At 34.5% G+C, this 20,096-nt stretch overlaps 1 long non-coding RNA gene across 1 annotated transcript; it reads left to right on the top strand.

The window, feature by feature from the left end:
• The first annotated feature begins 2,310 nt into the window (after window positions 1-2,310).
• On the top strand, window positions 2,311-19,711 carry LOC110351913 (uncharacterized). Its single transcript, XR_005266370.2, has 4 exons — window positions 2,311-4,177; window positions 13,618-13,681; window positions 14,005-14,184; window positions 15,185-19,711. It is a non-coding gene; the product is annotated as an uncharacterized lncRNA (long non-coding RNA).
• The last annotated feature ends 385 nt before the right edge of the window (window positions 19,712-20,096 follow it).

Here is a 20,096-nt window from a genome sequence, read left to right as displayed (position 1 = left end):
ATTGTGATAGGGATTTCCAAATTTTCAGCTTAATACCATTGCATAATTTATTTCCTTAATCCTAAAACCATATCCACTATTCTTAGCTTCAGCTGTAAAGAACAAACCCATATTCTGGAAACTTTATAGCTCAAAAAAAACTCAAATATTGTGACAGTCCTCTAGATTTATATGGAAGTTCTGTAATTCTTGACAGTTTCTAACAAGGCACTCCAAATCTCTGGATATGGAAGAAGCAGAAAATTTACATTGTTGAGCCATTCAGCATTTTTCTTGTAACCTAGAGTTCTGGTTTTCTTAGATTTAGTTTCCAGTGTGATGGATTGCAGCCATAATGATGTAATCACTTCAATTTCACATGCTTTAAGACAGAAAAATTATGTGGATTTGTAAACAAGCTTCAGCTTCAAGGTTCCAAAAACTTGCATCTCAGTGAACAAAAAGAAAACATACTCTTTCTTAATGGAATGTGAACACAGGGTTTTGCTTCTTTCTCCATAAACACAAGGCTAAGGAGAGTAAAAAGCTAGTTAATATAATGCATATTTATGGTATATATTTTATAATGTTGATACCTTAATGCAGCTGAGGCATATTTCTGTTTCCTACACAAGATAGTGAATAATAAAAACCAAAATCCTAACGTGCTTTATTTCCTTTTCTTTCTGGTGTCATGAGGACATATGTAATATAACGTAGAAAGATAATGGGATCAACAGCTGATTTACCTGGGAATTTAATTTACTGTGTATGCAGATTCTTGATTGCCCAATCAATGGGTATAGATGAAGCATACATTACCCTCAAAACTGGGTAGGTTCATTGCCAGATATAGCCAAGTCCTTACCAGCATATCTTGTAGCATACTCTTCTCATGCAGTTTACAAATCTTGAGTAATCTGACAAGATGTGATTTGAGATGTGGTTGCCAGTCTTGTAAATAATCTTAGTAGGGTGTGCGGGGGAAGGAAAAGGAAATTAAGACTCTGAAGGGCAGCTTCTCAGATGGCAGCTTGCAGTGACAGTTTGACAGATTTGCTGGTGCTGTGGAAGAATTATATGTTATAACTATATGAATCGTTCACTTTCCTCCAAGGATTACATATTTTTTAAGTGTCATAAATACAAAGCTGTGGGAAGCACTGCTAGGTAGGAAAATGTGAAATTCTATTTCCCTTGCAACTCATCTGCATAATGTAATCTGGAGGGTTGTGTTTATCAGTGGTGGGAAGGCAGTTTAAACAAATGTTCAACATATGTATATCATCAACAGCAAAAAGTCATGGTCTTTGCAGGCATCTAAAAATGTAAACAAAGGCCAGCATGTCTGCATTTTCCCTGCATCATATTGACAGCAAATAATAGGTCCCTAACAGAATATCTGTCATCTTGGAAACATTTACGGAGCATTTTGTTCTGGCTGATATAGACTGTTCAAATGAATCATTATACTGGGAGGCAGCTACTGCTATTTCAATAAGTATCTTGAGACTACAGCAATTTCATATCATTGTAATTCAACAGCAACTAACTAACTAAGTGCTACAGAGTCCATCCAGTATTACAGTTTCCATGGCAATTAGATACTCGGACACTTTATTGAAACCCACCAGTTAAAAGCTGTTTGCCAGAGAACATTAAGGACTATTCCTTTTCCTTAGCCTTTTTCTTGATTGACCAGATGATCACCAGATTGACCAGTGCCAGTATGTTGGAATAGCTAACTTTCATCAATTCTGCTTTCATAGTATATGATTCTGACTTGGTCACAAAAGTAGGTTGGTAGCTTGCTTTTCTGACTGTCCTTGTTCCTTGCATTCAAAGTCTACTGAAATGTAGTTAATCCCCTTCTCTCTGCATCCTAAAATGCAGCAGTAAAATTACCTGCAGGATTCAAAACATACAGGATGTCATATGGGCAGCTATTTCTCCTCTGATACTGCCCAACATATATGTTGAATAATATAATGAAGAATTTCAAAGACTGTCTTCCAACAAAGAAGACTCATTTTCAATCTGCGTAAACTTTAGTCAGCCAACTCTGAAAAACAACTATGTAAAACAACTTCAGATCATGAGAACAGTTAAAAATGAGACATGGTCATGTCAATGAGGGAGCAAGAAACAGAACAAGAGATAAGAGGAGGAAGGAATTATTTGTCCACTTTCTTTGATAAAGTGAAAACAAGTGTTATGATAATTACTTTCTGTGCTTGTTTTTACTCAGCATTTCTTCTAAATGATCTGTGGAGAGAAAAATTTGGGGGGGTGGGGGGGGAGGGGTGGGGGGCGAAGATTGGTTTATCTGCTTCCAGAATTAATGTTAGGGCAGGTGGCAAATGAGTTCTTTCTAATTTTCCAGTCTTCTCCCTGGGACAGATTCTGCCTTCTTGTTCAGTATGAGCAGTTCTTTACTACCCTTAGGGATACAGGAAGAAATAACATAAACTGAAGACATGTGACAGAATCTGACTCATTATGAAATGGGGGTATGCCTGATTCGGTGTTACATATGCAATGTACTCGATTTATTATGAGACAATAATTTTAGATGTAATACCAGTGTTACAAACTGGAATGTCTTAAAGATGTTTACTGTATTACTAGCCTTTTTAGTGGCAAGCCTACATACTGTTTGTTTCTGTACCTGCTAGTATGATTGTGTTTTGTTGAATATAATGCTTTGAAAGCTTTCATTTCAAGCAAGAGTAATCTTTTTCACAGTCTGAGATTCTAAGGCAACATCATTTGAAACAAATGACATCTCCTGACCTATACTCATCCACCTAATTTGTGAAGACCGAGATTTTTACTGACATTTCAATGAAAATCCAAAAGAGGCGTACAAATACATGAGTCATAGATATTCAGAGATACATTAATACATATTTATTGTCATGTGTATATACACTGATATATATATACATGCATATATGCATGATAGAAGTGCATAAAAAGTCTCTAACAAGGGGACATGAGTGATTTTTATTAGGCTTATTTGATATAGTAATAATTCATTGTTCTGTCTGACTTATTGAGAGCTGATAATAGAATAGCCCAAGGGGAAGAATCTATGCCAGGCTCCTAGATCAAAGGGTTTAGTTCTTTGCTCACATAGGTGCTGAATCCATGGCGGATTTCCAAGTGAAAGTGCCTGCAGCAATGTTTGCTAATTACAGGTTGTGTTCTACTGTTTCCAAACAGGGTGAAAGTGACAGAAGTTTAACTGTGAATAATTACACACTTGAATAAGTATGTGATTAGCCCTTTTTGTTGTGGTTGGGACTAGAGTGACAGGACAAGAATGGAGTGATTGCATTATTTACAGCTTAATTGTAGACAAATAATTACTTATGTAAACTGGTGCTTTAGGGTCAGGGAACACATGCCTGAGAATTACTAGGATTTGAATGGAAACTTCAGAAACTGGATTTCCAAATGATATATCATAAGTGAAAATTCTGTGCATTTATCCAATTACGGGGTGTTTTTCTTGAATTAAATATCTTGGAATGTTAAATGACCTGTTCTCTTGAAATCAAGGCTTAGACAAAATCTTTTTAAGCCACTGCTTCTAACCCAATAAATCACAAATGCCACCTAGTGGCTTTTGCTATCTAGTGAATCATTGCATATGTGCCAAAAAAAAAAAAAAAAAAAAAAATCTAGAGATTTACCAGCATTTTATTTCCATCAATGTGCATATGGCTGATGGGATTGTCTGTGATTTTTTTTTTTTTTTATAATTTAGTTCCCAACTAAATTTTATTTGTATTGGATCAGACTGTGAAAATCTTACTCATGTTGCTGAGTGATAATGAATTTAAACCCATTAAAATGCAGTTAAAATCCCTGTCTTGGAACTGTGTTTTATCTCTACATGTTTTCATTGCCAAGTGGAGGAAGGTCCCTGTTTACAAAAGAAGATCTTAAGTTAGTGATAAGGTTATCTCAGGTTAATTAAATTAAGTTAAATTCATTTACCTTGTTAGCGAATTGCTCTGATTTAGGGTTAATCCAAGCTTGTTTGTCCAAATAAATAAAAGCTTCACTCTTTACTTGTGTGCTGCACTTTCAAAATGATAGTCTTCCAAAATACAAATAAATGTCCAAGCAGGAAAAAAGAAATAAAAAAGAAAAAGATAGAGAAGAAGAAGAAGACCAAGCTGATTATTTGGTAGGAAAATAATATCACTATGATGACACTATTATATAAGCAGTCTATATTGTTAAATGCTTTTGAAATTCATGATGGGGAATTTATAGGATTGGAATAAGATGTTAATGTATAATAATCATGACACTCTGTTATTGCTAGTTCTCTGTCTTTTCATATCTTTGCAAACAACTTTTTGTTCATTTGTTTGTTTGTTTTTCAGTTTCCAGTAGATTCCCATGTGAAAAAATAATTTATTTTTTCTAATATTTATTTTTTCTAATATTTTTCCAGAGGCGCCAAGGGCTTGGAATTCTCAGAAACACTACAAATTGAGTCTTGTGAACAACTGTTTTTGAAATATGTATCCATTAGAGCCTGATTTTAGAATACTTAGTCTAAAATCAAAACATATTCAAGTTTTATATTTTTGTACATTATGTTTAGTATACTATATTTAATATTATATTTAGAAACAAAAATATTAGTGACTTCAAAAATTTTTGAGTAGTTAACTTGCTTTGGTAAGTGTGATTAAAATGTAATTGTCAAAATGTGTAAGAGTGGGGAATTAACCAGGATTTTTATTATCATCGTCATCATTATTATATATTACTGGTGATCTGTACGCTTGCCCGATTTCAAAACTTGAGAATAATACCAATGATAAATCACAATTAAGCAATACAGCTGTGCATAGATTGTTCATGAATGTTTTATAGTATACAATATTCAAAGATATGTATTTAGGTAAGGATTTCTAAGGGAGTTATGAATGTAGCTTGTGAAAGTTTAGTGGTACCTAACTTTTCAAGGTGTCTTGTCTCTTGTCAGAATTAAGCAAAGCTACGTTGAATCTGCTCAGAGCTATTCCCTCTGAAACATTTATTTCACAAGTTGTTTAGTGCATCATTGTGGAGAGGAGATAATGCATTTGTTTTTGCTTCTGAGTGATTTACTTCTATTAGTAAAAATTTTCTATGGTATGTCCTTATTTTTTTTTTTCTATGTCTTCTGTTTGCAAACTTCATATGCCTCAATCCTTACATGCTTTTAAAGCAGTTTTATATTTAAGCCAGATAATAATTTCATTAAATTCATTTCATAATATCTAGTCGACTTATTGCAGAGATTTTAATAATAATTTCAGTTATTGTGTTTACTGTTAGTAATACCACTACTAATAATATCTCTCAGTGTGAAAGAGTTGTTATGTGACCTTTGGGGAGAAAGAAACTTAAATTTCTTGAAAATGTAAAATGAGCATAGATCTGTTTATAAATCTTGTGTGATTTTTTAATTTATTTATTTTTTTTCTCATATATTTCCTCCTTACTGCTTTATTATCTGGCCATATATATATATATATATATATATATATATATATATATATAACAAAAAAGTTTCTAAGTATATACATATATATATATATATATGTATACACTTTTTTTGCTATATATATATATATGTATATACTTAGAAACTTTTTTGTTCAGGGACTATTTCATGTTGTGAAGTGATTAAAATAAGCATTCAGCTGGGTTATAGAAGAGTGTACACATACACTTTCAGCAAATATTTTTCCAGGTCTTTGGTAGAAGTAGCAGTACAGGTAGTAGGCAAATAAGTTATTCAGAAAGGAAAGAAAGTTTGGTGTCAACAGCAAAGAAGACAAAGGGGTACAAAGCACATAAAGTGAGAAGTGCTTCGAGACCTAGGTTAAAATACAACTGTGTTTGCTTTTCCATTTTTACTCACAGTCTGGTAATTTTATTTAACTGTGGCTAAGAGTCTGAAGCCACTCAAGGTATGTTCAGTGCTCTAGGTCAGAAGATGTTCTGTGATAGATATTACCCAGTTCATAATTAATTCATGACACATTTGAAACTATCTTGCTGGCTTATGTTTAGAATTTAGATGTGCTATATACTATGGTACTATATACATTCAAATCAAATACGAAATTCAATACTTTTTTTTTTTTTTTTTTTTTTTTTTCCTGCTGGCCAGAAGAAATCCAAGAGACTAATGCAAATGGACCAGATAGAGACTGAAATATGTCATGAGGGAAACAACAATTATTAATACATCTATCAATACTAATGGACTGAGAAGAAATCCAAATGCAGTCATATAGAGGGAGCTCTAACAGAATCTTAAATAAATTCCTCATCTTTTTGCATGCCATAATGAAAACAGAACTGTAAGGGTCATATCAGGGACTTAATTGTGGAAGTAAGACATTTTAATTGAGGAAGTTTCAATATAATTGTAAGATTAAATAATAGATTATTATAAGATATAATATTACAGGGGGGGGGGTAGGAGAAAGACATTACTTTGAAAATTAGCACATAATATTAGAAGCATGAGACTGGTAACAATTTTTGCTTGCTGCTGAATAATATTCCCAGGGTACCATCCTTCTCATGTTTGTGGCAGTGTATGTATTTCATTTCTTGTTGCTTTTCAATATTAACAGCAAATAAAAGAAAACACCTTTTCCCTGGCCATTACCATAAATATGTTCACTGCCTTTGATTATCTAGCATATATAGGCAAGTTGGCACTCTTCCAAGCATAAAGAGCATGCAGACTCTGGCAGCTACAGGGCTGTGGCACAAATAGCCAAGACAATTTTTACAAATGGACACACAAATGCTTAAGTCTCTGTTAGAGCTTCCAAATGTGAAAAGCTAGTCCGCTATTGTCCCCAATTTCACCTTCACTTGGGCAATAAAACAAATATTTGTCTTTTGTAATCACTATGTTTATTTCTGCTTCACAATTGATACAAGCATTGAAAATAGCTGGCCATGATCTACTTCATAATCAAGCTGCCAAATAACCACATGAATGTCTCAGGGGCACCTTACAGATTAAGTCACCATGCAAAACAAAGGCACATATGGCTCATAAGCACAGGACCCAGGGCAGTACATGAAGGCTCACTGAACGAAGGCTGGAGGGCTGGCTTTGGTGCAGCACTCAAAATGTATAGAAATATCCAATTATCAAGCTCAGTGAAATCCTCATAGCTGATGGTGACCAAATCACTAAATTACAATCATCTAAGTACTGGTACTGAAGAACAGATTTAACAGTAGTAAAACTTATCAAAAATCCTTGCCCTTTCTCTCTCTTCCTGCTGGATCTGGGAAACGTTACAATTATGCAGACTTGACATGTTTGCCTTTTCCATGTCTCTCTCTCCTTTATTAGGAGCAATATTTGCTGAGTGTGAGTGAAGGGTAAGAAATTTCTTTCTATGTTATTTAATGTAATGTTAAGATAGCTATTTTTTGGCCATTTCAACTTCCACAAGTATATAATGGCCTTTCCTGTTAAACATTTCTGTGTTTGACTCTCAAACACTGTTATAGTACTTTGTACTTCACTTGTTTGGGGGGATAATTCAAGTATCCCCCATTTTCAGAGCTGTTTCTTGGCAGGGTTTTATAGAATATAATTATGTTTGTTATTATAGCATCCCTTCTCTCCACTCTGGCTATCATTCTCTACATCTGTGTGGTCTGTGGTCCCTCTTTCTCTTGCACTGAATACAGATTTTACATCTTTGTTGTTGATGATGTTCTCCTAGGATATTGCCACAACATTTCTTTTAATGCAGTGACCAAAAATCTATCTATTAAAAAAAAAAATAAAATAATAAAAAAGCAGGTAAAGAACCACAAGTAGAAAGCCTGTTAAGATGTTAATCCGAGTTTTAGAAAAGATAACTCTTTTATATGCTTCTTGTATGACATTATATGGGCACCTCCATTACTAAGACAGTCCTGTCATCTTCGAACAGTCAAGTGATGCCTGGGACTGCTGGCAGTGGAAGCTCACCTGGATGCTAGGCTTGTAGAACTGCCTAAAGCCCAAGTATTTTTCTCAAATGAAGTGTTCTTAATGCTCTTACACCTGAACAATCTGATCCTAGTCCTGAAGGGTGCACTATATTATATTTGGTATAGGGACCAAATATAAAGCAGAGGAGAAACCAAGGTATAATCCTGCCTAAAACCTGTCAATTTTCAGTGATGTCAGAAATCTGCTTTTAAATCCCTGGTCAGCCTGAAGTAGATAAATTGGAGAAACGTCCCTGCTTCTCCTCCTTTCTCCCTTTATTTTTTTTCTTCATGTCTTTGCTTCATCTTATACAAAACTTCCTACACTACTGCAAATTTGCTTACTCAATTGTGCAAGAACTGCAAAAATCCTACCTTCCTAGAAACTGAACCTTTAGGGGATTTTTCATAATTAAGGACAACTGATCTATGAAGTTTTTCATCTTCCTTAAATAAAATAGATATCCTATAGGTATTGTGATACAGAGTCTTTTTTTTCCCCAAGGAAATAATTATTTCAAATCTTCCTTTCAGCTTGAATTAGAACAAACTAAGTAACAAACTTTCTTCCTGCATTGGAAGTTTATAAGACAGTCCTCTTATTAACATACTAAGATTACTTTTTATATCCATATTTGTTAACATATTGCAATCAAATTACTTGTGGGCCAACGAACTACATATACTGTACAGAAGGGTGCATGCATGTAAACTGATGTGTGTAGCAGTAACAGCTATTTAATTGGTGTTTCTGGCTGTTCAGCTGCTTTGTCTCAGTGACTGTCATGGTTCCATCAGAGGTGTCATTATCTGGGAAAAAGCTTTAAAAAAAAATCCAGTAAAGAGAGAGAGGATGTATAAAAACAGTAATGCCATATCAATAGTGGGAAAGTTCATGGATATGAATTATATTATTATAATGTTTCTATTTTATTCATCAGCTGGCTTTTGGATACTTGCTATCCTCTCAGTTTGGTACAAATCTGAATAACATAAGAATTTATTATAACTACACACACACTATTATGCTGGGTAAGCTAACTCTGTCACAGTATAGTCTACTCTAGGTGTTTTAGTTATGCATTCAACTAGAGGGGAAAACAAAGAATCTTATGGGAGATAAAGATGAGTCAGTGATTGATCCCAATAAATGAGAACTATGAGCCATACAAACTAAAACAACTCGAAGCCTCTGCCTATAAGCCTGCTAAAGCAGGCCCAAACAAATATAGAAAACCTGAAACTTTTTAAATTTAATTTTTACAAATCAAAATGTCAAGTCAAATTTAATTGTCCCAAAATAAAATATTTTATTCAGAATTCACTAAAACAAATGTGAACTTCTGTGGCAGAAATCAAATTTTAACATGGAAAATTTTTCATTATGAAAAGTTTGGACAGAAGCTTTCTAAAACTTCAATGCATTTATTTTGACAATCTTTAAAAATCAACTAGCAACACCTTTAGTGAATTTCTTTGTTAGTAACCCCGTTAAAAAGAGAATATTAACAAATGTGCTGTGACCAGCAGGGCTGGGGAGGTGATCGTCCCCCTGTACTCGGCTCTGGTGAGGCCGCACCTCGAGTACTGTGTTCAGTTCTGGGCCCCTTGCTACAAGAAGGACATCGAGGTGCTTGAGCGGGTCCAGAGAAGGGCGACGAAGCTGGTGAGGGGCCTGGAGAGCAAGTCCTATGAGGAGCGGCTGAAGGAGCTGGGCTTGTTCAGCCTAGAGAAAAGGAGGCTCAGGGGTGACCTTATCACTCTGTATAAGTATATTAAAGGAGGCTCTAGCGAGATGGGGGTTGGCCTGTTCTCCCATGTGCCTGGTGACAGGACGAGGGGGAATGGGCTAAAGTTGCGCCAGGGGAGTTTTAGGTTAGATGTTAGGAAGAATTTCTTTACTGAAAGGGTTGTTAGACATTGGAACAGGCTGCCCAGGGAGGTGGTTGAGTCACCATCCCTGGAAGTCTTCAAAAGACGTTTAGATGTAGAACTTAGGGATATGGTTTAGTGGGGACTGTTAGTGTTAGGTCAGAGGTTGGACTCGATGATCTTGAGGTCTCTTCCAACCTAGAGATTCTGTGATTCTGTGATTCTGTGAAATAACTACTCTGCAACTAATAACCCTGCAACTGTTTGTTGCATAGTACGTGAGTTATGTCAGGATTATGGTAACAGACTGACTTGATTTATTTAATTGTACCATCTAGCCTAGAGTTTTATTTCCAGATCATATTTAATCTTTGCAAAACATCACACAGTATCACTGTCTATTTACAAACAGTAGTTCTACTTTAGCCCATTCTCCCATTCTTTTGCAACACGGAAGAGCTGGTTACATTAATTTCCTGTTAGTAGCCTCCATACTATAGGCTAATTAATACCATAAAAAAAAAATTTTCCCTCTTATTTACTGGAAGTAGTAGGCTTTTTGAGAAGTAGTCTCAGTCTTGGAAAACAGATTCTAGAAGTCCTCAAAGCCATCTTTGTAAAGAGACGCAGAGACGCTCAGTTCTCTTTTTGTTTTTAAAGTCAGGAACTCAGTAAATAGTCGAGAGTTCTTCAACTTTAGAACATATTTTTCTCTCTTTGTTTATAAGGAAGAACCTAGCCATATGACACAATTAAAACTCATGCACACGGATGTGCTCAGATGCTTCTGTCCTTGGCTTTCCTTACCAAGTAATTAAACACAAGATCAACAAACTTGATCTATTGAATGGCCTTCAAGAGTGTTGTATGTTCCTCAAAAAAAAAAAAAAAAAAAAAAAGGCAAGAGGTATTTTGCTCCTCCCTGAAGTAATCAAGTAATCTATGTTTTAATGAGTCTTTGATCTTTAGCCAGAGATTGGAGTTGCATTAGATTACTCAGTCTTTCTCTTAATTGCAACAGCTACAGACATTAGATAGAATGATCAGGCTCTAGCCCAATGCAAACTAAAGGTACTTTTCATGAAATGCTTGTCTAAAACACAGAAATCATTAGTACAAAATATTGTGAATGACAACATTTCAGAAAGTTTTATAAGTGATTAGGTGTTATAGTAGAAGCTGGAAAGTATACTTCTGGGTACACTACAGAACCAGTCTTGCCTCTGATAATTCTACTCCACCAAATACCTAATACTGGCCATTTCAGATTTAGGAGATGGGAATAATTATATTTTTCACATTGACAAGTTTATTCCTGTAATATGTTCCATACTCACACATTATGTATAGAACAAGTTATTCCAGTTTCTGATACACATGAGCTCTTTATGATAACATTAAATAGAAAGCTGTTTGGTGCAGAATATAGAAATATTTGAGTAACCCTAACATTCTCAGGGATGGCGAACGCAACCAGCTCATTCATTCCTAGCATTAAAATACTAATTGCAGTAAAGTCTGAGGGCTAGTTTCATATGAATCATTTCATATGAATTTTACATTATGTCCTCAGAAAAGTCAGCTTGTCCTCTCAGTTTCAGATGGCCTTTTTAAGGTATAATTGGAATATTATAAGACTCATAAGGTTCAAATGCACTGGTTGTTGACTATGCTATAACAAATGATCATTTCAATTCATTGACACTATTCTTTTACCATGCATAATTTTGCACTTAACATTTACATCATTAAATCTTAACATTGATTCAAATACATAATTTAAGTGTTTTTCACACATACAGTCTTTCTATTTGACTGAAAGAAATTTGAGTTCAGAAGTGAAGTGCACATAATTTAACTCTTCAGTGATTCAGGGCCAAAGAAAATTGATTTAGCCCGTTCACTTCAGTTAAGTTGTACATTCTTGTGTAAGGTTTATCACTGATCTGTGTATGCTTTGCAGAAAGAAATAAAGTGTGGCATATTCCCTGTGTTCACAGGTTGTTTGAGGTTGGAAGGGATCTCTGGAGGTCACTTTGTCCCCCTCCCTTGATCAAGCATGGTCCCATTGCCAAGGATGATGTCTAGGCACCTTTTGAAGATCTCCAAGGAGGGAGACTCCTCAGCCTCTCCAGGCACCTGTGCCAGGGCTCAGTCACCTGCACAGTAAAAAAGTGTTTCTTGATGTTCAGACAGAACCTTCCTGTGTTCCAGTTTGTGCCCTTTGCCTCTTGAGCTGTCACTGGACACCACAGAAAGGAGCCTGGTTCTCTCCTTTTTGCACCCTCCATTCAGGTATTTTGTACATTTCACCCCTAAACCTTCTCTTCTCCAGGGTAACCAGTGCCAGATCTCTCAACCTTTCCTCATATGAGGTGCTCTAGACCCTTAATTATTTTAGTGACCCTCAGTGGATTTTCTCCAGTAGCTCCATCTCTCTCTTATAGGATCACAGAACTGGATGCAATACTCCACATGTGGTCTCACCAGTGCTGAGCACAGGAGAAGGATCACCTCCCTTGACCTGCCAGCAACTTTATTCCTAATGCAGCCCTTGATACTATCAACCTTATTTGTTGAGAGGACTCATTGTTGGCTCATGTTCAACTTGGCACCCACCAGGACCCCCAAGTCCTCTTCTGCCATATTTTTTTCTCCACATTTTCCCTAGTATTTCTTGACTTTATATTCATCAGGATGGACCTCTCTTGCGTTTAGATGTGGTGATCCTTAAATCTTAACCATCATTTTTAGGTCTCTCTTTCCTCCAGGGCCTTATCAACTAAAACTCTTCCAAGCAGATACATGAAGATGTTAAAATCTTACTTCCTGAAATCCGGTGTTTTGAGCTTGCTTTTTAGACTCATTCCTCCCCTCAGGATCCTGAACTCCACCACCCCATGGGCACTTCAGCCAAGGTTTCCTTTTACTTTCACATCCTCAATGAATGTCTCGTTGGTGAGCATGAGATTCAGCAAAACACCTCTCCTCAGTGGCTCCTCTACCATTTGAGTGATGAATTTGTCATTGACACACTCCAGGAACCTCAACATAAGCATTGCTTATGCCTTGTTGTGTTATCCAGCCAGCAGATAGGAGGTTAGTTGAAGTTCCCTGTGAAGATCAGGGCCTGTGAACATACTCCTATCTGTGTGTAGATGGCCTTCTTGCCTGTTTGTTCTTCCTGGTCAGGTGATCTGCAGAAGATACCCACTACAATATCACCCTTACATGTGTTCTCTTTAGCCCTCATACATAAGCTCTCAGCTGGCTCATCACCCATCCCCAGGCAGAGCTCCATATATCCCAGCAGTTCTCACATAAGGGGCAACTCCCCCTCTGTTTGTCTTTTCTAAAGAACTTGTATCTCCCCATGACAACACTCCTGTCATGGGAGCCATCCCACCATGTCTCCATGATCCCAACAAGATTGCAGCCCTGCAACTGCACGCAGGTCTAACACACTGCTTTCATTCCTCATGTTGCATGTTTTACTGTACATGAACTTCAGAGCATTACATGGCAACATCCATTGTATCATGTCCTCTAACTTAGAATGCTTCAGCTACCTTCACAGTAATGAGATGAAACTCATGCTTAATTTATACTGATGTTGCTGAAACATTTTTTGAGCTAGAATCGTTTTACATTTTTATTGTTTTTTATTTTTACCCGTAAACATATTTACTTCAAAACTATTGTTAACCTATTCTTGCATTCCTTTCCCATGCAAAGGTGCTTAAGCATAAGTAGAGTGCAGAAAAGAAGAACCCATTCTAATGCCAAGAAACTAGAAAAGGTAAGATGTGACCAAGAACTCTGAGGTTTAAAAGAGCTTTGCTACCATCTTAACAATCCTCCAAAGTTTACTGTTACAAAAGCAAACTCAAAAGACTGTCTTAATCTTTCATCACTAAAAACTGTCAGTTCTTAAACCAGTAATATAACTATATAAAACAAAGGGTAGTCATATTAATACAAAAATATATTTTTTAATAATTTACTCCTTAATAAATTTCAACTTACTTCATGGTGTACATAGATTACTTCTATAAAGATTAATTTTCAGCTATAAAGTCATATAAATAATTATTAATACGCACTGTTCTTTGCATTCCTAAGTGTTTCTTTTAAAAGAATGAAACTTCTAGGATGGATTTTGAAGTATTTTCCTTCTTCCTAACTGGACAATTTCCTTAAGTATTGTCTCCAAAATCTCAGCATCAGATTGCCTTGCAGTCCTTGCTATTCTGGATACCATGAAACATGGCTGTGCATGGAAATCTTCTTTATGATTATTAGGTGAGAAGATTGTCCTCTTTCACTAAGTTTGTGTTTAGGTGTTATAATACAATTGTTTTGAATACAATTTGTTTTATATAATTGTTTTGCTAATTATTTGTTTGTTAGGTATCTTGCTTTAGCTGTCTCTGTGTAGGCATGAAGCACTGTTCATTATGTAATACAGTTTGTTCCAAGCAGAACTGTCTGTCTTAACAATCAAAGCCTGCAATCACATTTCTACTCAATTCAAAGGCTCACTGAGATCTTTCAGGAATTAGAACTGCATCTTCAGACCGCTCTGTGGTCTGGTCTAAGCTATCTTTGGGATTATCTCTTCCTGTGAAATCCTGACTGCTGACAACAGGTATATTCAAATGGAGAAGAAATATCACCTGTCTCAGGAATAAATCCTATGTGTATTCAAAAGACATAGGCTTTTTCAGTGCCTATCAATCAGACAGTCGTGTAGAAGAGAATACAGACATAAATAAGTAAACATGACAACCTGCTTTGTGCTGAAAATACTGACGATGAATATTTAATATGTGATGAAATAACATGAATATAGCTGTTTGGATTGATTTAAACCTGGTAACTAGCATGGGAAAGTGAACTATACATTGTGCAGTTTTATAGTGACACATATACAACATCTACCTATGTCTTTTGGATGTATCTGGAAAGTAGAGAAATTTTGGGAAAGTGAGAAACGAGCTATGTGTTTGTTTCTGCTTCTGGTAGACTCAGTAGTTACTAAATCAAACAATTGCAGACAGCTAGTGGGGCTTAAAGCAGAGCACAGTTTGCATAATACTTATATTTCTATTTTTTTTGTGGGGTTTCATGGGGGAGGGTTAGGGTGGATGTGAAATGGGGTTGTTCAAGGAATTGAGAGGAAGAATGGAATCCCCAAGAATTCCTAGGAATTTCAGTTTCATAAAAAAAATACCATTCATCTAAAAAATCTTTCTTGTATTATATGTTTTTTCCTGATGCTTCTATTTGCTTCATATTCTAGGGGAACGTTTTGTTTCTTACTGGCCGTAAAGACTGTCATGGAAAAGAAGACAGAAGGCAGCCAAAAGGTCACCAGAATATTTCCACTCATAATGGAAAATTTTTATTATTTTATTTTATTTTATTTTATTTTATTTTATTTTATTTTATTTTAATATTATATATTTATTAATTTATTTTTCTGGAATATCAGACAAGTGCATAAGACAATGCTTTTTATTTATTTAATTTTATATTTATTTATTTTTCCTGAAAGAGCCTAGAGTTTCTTTGTCAGAAACATAAAATGTGCATGGGTGCAGTGACACATTTAGAACTTTAATAGAGTACAGGATGAAAACGTTGGTGGAGTAAACAAAATAGTTTCATTTTCCCTAGTTTTTCCAATTAGAAGGTTAACAAACTTGAAAAGCAATAAAAATCTGTATTACAGTTGTTTGACATGATATGTTAGCTCATGACCCTATCCAGTAAAATATAGCCATCTGAAATGAAGAAAAGAAGGATACATGAAGAAAACATCCACTTCAATTTAATTTGAGTGAAGTCATATAGGTTCCAACAATGGCACATTAGGTTTACAATAAATCTAAACTTGCCCAGGCATAATTTTAAGGCCCTGTGGTCCACAGCCAGCGAGAAAAAAGAACTCTGTACAGTATGCCCACTTGTAGGTTACATCAACTTTTCTTTGAGTTGCTTTCTTTAATCGCTGTGAGGTATAAATACAATCACCAGTTAGCTTACATAGGAGATGTATGAGACACATAAGGAAAAACTCTGGCTAGATGTAAATCCCTGAGTTAGGTTCCTTGGAAGAAAGTATTACATTTCGATCACTTATTTATTTTTTAAAGAACATCTTGGATAGAATTATAGTAATTCCTTGACAGATTCCTGTCTAAGCACTGCTGAATGCAGTTTAATTGCTCCCTAACTAATTTGAGCAGGTGTGTGGATAAGGAAGCTATTCTCTACTACTTCTTAGTGGTGAATTATCTGTTCAGATAATTTTAACTGAAACTTAGTGTCTGTGTGAACATGACTAATTCCCAGGATTCAATTTTATGAACAGTTCTCTTCCTCTGGCTGCAAAAGAATATTTTATTTGTACATATTTTTAGATGTGATATATAGTATATGGTATATAGTAGAGTGACCGATGTTTGTTTAATTTAGCCCCAGTACCATACTAAACTGACAAAAGGAGACACATGAGATTCATGGACCCTGGCTGCATAGCTGGCCAAGCAGTAGTAGAAAAAATCCTGTTGAGGCAGTAAGAGAAACAACTGAGAACCTGTGGTGAGCCAACAGCAGAAAATTATGATATATTTCAAATATACTACAAAATATCAAAGTATCTACATTCTCAAAATCAACATAGTTGAAGCTTCTATAAACCTGACTTAAGGGCGTAATAACATTTTTTTCTACTGAGAAAATCATTTAAAAATCATATGAGAACACATATCTAATACAAGGGCCTTCAGTTACTTGGTTCTTTTTATTTTCTAATACATAGGTTGCCATGTTGTTAGAGATGTATATAATTCTGGAAAGCTACTTACAGTTCCAAGTATTTCTGGTGTATATTATTGAAATTAGGGGAATAGATTGACAGATAACCCACCCATGCTTCAAATTCTACTATTATTTATTTTTAAAGTAATAATAGGAAAATAGGTAAGATTTTGTTTGCTGCTGAAACATTTCTGAGTGTCAAGTGTGAACATGTTTTACAAATAAACTTGAAACATTTATCTCTTTATGTTTTCTATACTGAATCCTGACATAGGTACTGAATATATTTATATTGATTGATCTGTATCAAATGGCTTTAAAATGTCTTAATATTTTCTGTAATCTTTTCTTATTATGTGTCACATAATAATTCCTGTGAATATACTATGTTTTTGACTGCATTCTCTATAGAGACTTGAGAAAAATGGACTCCTATAACAAAGGGAGTAGAAATCATTCTAGAGATTACTTTCAGTGATCTTACGGAAAAAAAATGTGTCATTTGAACCTGTTGTTGGGATCGAATTTCCCATTTACTTAGAAGTTTGTTGTAAAAGTGAAATCTCTAACATCACCCTTAAAATGGTGTAACTTTAACTTAATGTAGATACTAAAACAATAAACTGTCAGTGAATATGGGAAAACTAAAACATAATACCCAGGTAATTACACATTAATTTTTCACATTTGCCTGATGTCACAACCCTATCAGTTTTGCCATTAATGTCCCATTACATGCTGTGGGAAATTTTATCTCAAAACTCAAAGTGGAAAAATGTAGGCTGCCTCTTCTATTGTTATAATGCATGGCAAAGTCAGTTCAGTCAGTGTTTGCTAGACATCAGTGTTATCAAGATTGAGATCTACTTTATTGTATAATCTGAAGATGTATTACAATGTAACCTTTGTCATATGTTTTTATGCCTTACTGATTAGAAAAAATAAAATAAAACAGACTTTCAATGTTACTTATAGAATCTTCGGATAATGTTTGTTAAAAAGGGATTTAACTTTAAGAGCAAAGAATTGAAAAGAGCAAAGAAAATCTGTCATGGATTTAACCCCATAAATATTGAGATGTTGCTAATAATATTTTTTGATAGCTTTCTCTGCTAGGCCGAGATAATGATAATGTTAATATATCAAAATAAACCAGTAAGTGTGTGCTCTGTGTGGCATTAGGAAGAAGTCTTTAAATAATAGCAGTAGAATTTTTGTCTTTGTGACTAAAATAAATTAAGCTTGACTGGAAGATCCCATAAGATCAGTCATCATGTTACTGCAAGGAATTGCAGTAAAAGGAACATGTATCAGCTTGTAGTCTCTCAAGATGTCTGTACTGTTTAACAGTCAAAGATTGGACTTAGTTTTTTCTGGCACCATTGCTGTGGCATCCTCTGGCTGTTATTCATCAAACATTTGCTAACATTTTCAGGAGTTTTCTTATTTGGCTGTGAGCGGATGTGTTATTGAATTATAAACATGTTGCTCTTTTTGAACAGCAAGTTTTTGTTCACTCTAGGTTAACATTAACCCAAGAGTAATAGAGCAAAAGTAATTTTTAGGTTATTAATTTAACAAAGTCTTCATTTTTTAATGTAAGCTGCTTCAATTTTGAGAATAAAGTCATAGATTTAATGCTCAATTTTAACATGAAAACAAAGAAAACAAATCAAGCAGAAGAACAATAAAAAATCTGCAGTGAATCACAGGAAGTATAAATACCAGGGGCTTTGTAAGATCTAACATTTTATTGTTATTATAATTTGAAGATAAAAATGGTTTGTAAGACAGTTAGACTCTATACCAAAGTTTATACACTTTGACTTTTGATGCATAGTCATATTTACAAATGTAATGGACTGCCATTTAGGCACACTGGTTATTTGCATTAGTAGGGGTGGGGAGAAGGAACTGTGGATGAAATTCTTCAGGGCTCCGTGCTGTGACTTATACATTAATCATGAAGCACCATGCTTATGCTAATGTAACTCAGTCCAATTAGGCATAGAACATAGAACATCAGGAATAGAATCATAAGCTATTGGATCTCTGAAATATGATCCTTGGCCCAATTTTCCAAAGCAAAGTACATATGAGATGCCTTTTTACTTTTGAAAACTGGTAAACAATTGTATTCAAAGTGTTTATTTCATGTCTTTGACTTCAAAATAAAACTTTATCCCAGTTGCCATGATTTTTTTTCCTAGTCGCCAGAGAGGAGCTAAAGATATTTGGAATAGAAAATAAAATGTTTATTCAGAGCACAGAAGTGCTGTAAATTTTTGAGAATATTTTAATATTTGGAAAATTTTCACTATGGGTTTTGAACATTCTGCCTTCTGAAAATATTGAGACTGGATTTGTCACTTTCTTTTTTTTTTTTTTCCTTACAACATATGATTGATTAAAATATTCTGATTTGCATTCAGAAAATTCATTGCCTTAAAAGAAAATATGCAAAATACTAAGCACTGAATTTAAGAAGGATAAATTTCATTACATAGATTAATTCATAATCTTGTCCAGAAATTAGATTCTTACAGAATTTGGGGTTCTAGCTGTAATAGAGCATCAAATCAAAAACAGTTAGTGCAAATTTTGTATGCTGGGAAGAAGAATTGTCACCTTTAAAAGCTGTGTGTGTTCACTCTAATATGTTTGTAAGAAAGACAGAGAGTGAGTATGTGAGTGTAAGAAAAAGAGATGTTGTGATTTTAAACTGGAGTGGGCACATCATCATCTGGATATCAAATCACAGCACAGTGAGGAGGTGTCCAGACAAGGATTATTGGAGCTCATTACAAGGGGAAGTATGATATCTTTTTCTGTATTTTTTAGTGTATGAGCACTTTCCTTGAACATAACTATATTATGGGAACTGATATCAAGAAAAAGATAGGAAATAATCTTTATTATTATTAACAATTAGTAGAGAGACTTTATATAGGGTACAGATTCATATTTCAACTAACTCCTGGACAGCAAGCTGAGAGAATGTACACCTCAGAAAGTTAAGCAGTCTTCCCATATATATTAATAATAATATATATATATCTAATGTATACATTACAATTTACATTATATATAATATATATAACATATTATTATATGTTATATATATATATATATAACATATATATGCTATATATAACATATAATATGTTATATATATATATATGTAATAATAATAATAATAAATAAAGCAAGGGTGAAATTCCAGGGTTCAAAGTTTATAGAATAAATTCTATCAACTCTAATTTAGCCTCATCTGCTAAAATTATTAAAATAAAGTTGATTTTTTCATTTGGCTAAGGTCATTATATGCTACAATTATACAATAGTAATATATAATATAATAAATAATAATGCTAAGGTCATTAATTGTT

The sequence above is a fragment of the Anas platyrhynchos genome, chromosome 5 (genome assembly GCF_047663525.1).
Source record: "Anas platyrhynchos isolate ZD024472 breed Pekin duck chromosome 5, IASCAAS_PekinDuck_T2T, whole genome shotgun sequence".
Lineage (NCBI taxonomy): Eukaryota > Metazoa > Chordata > Aves > Anseriformes > Anatidae > Anas > Anas platyrhynchos.
Note: the sequence above shows the minus strand (reverse complement) of the source record. Positions and strands in the feature narration are given on the sequence as shown.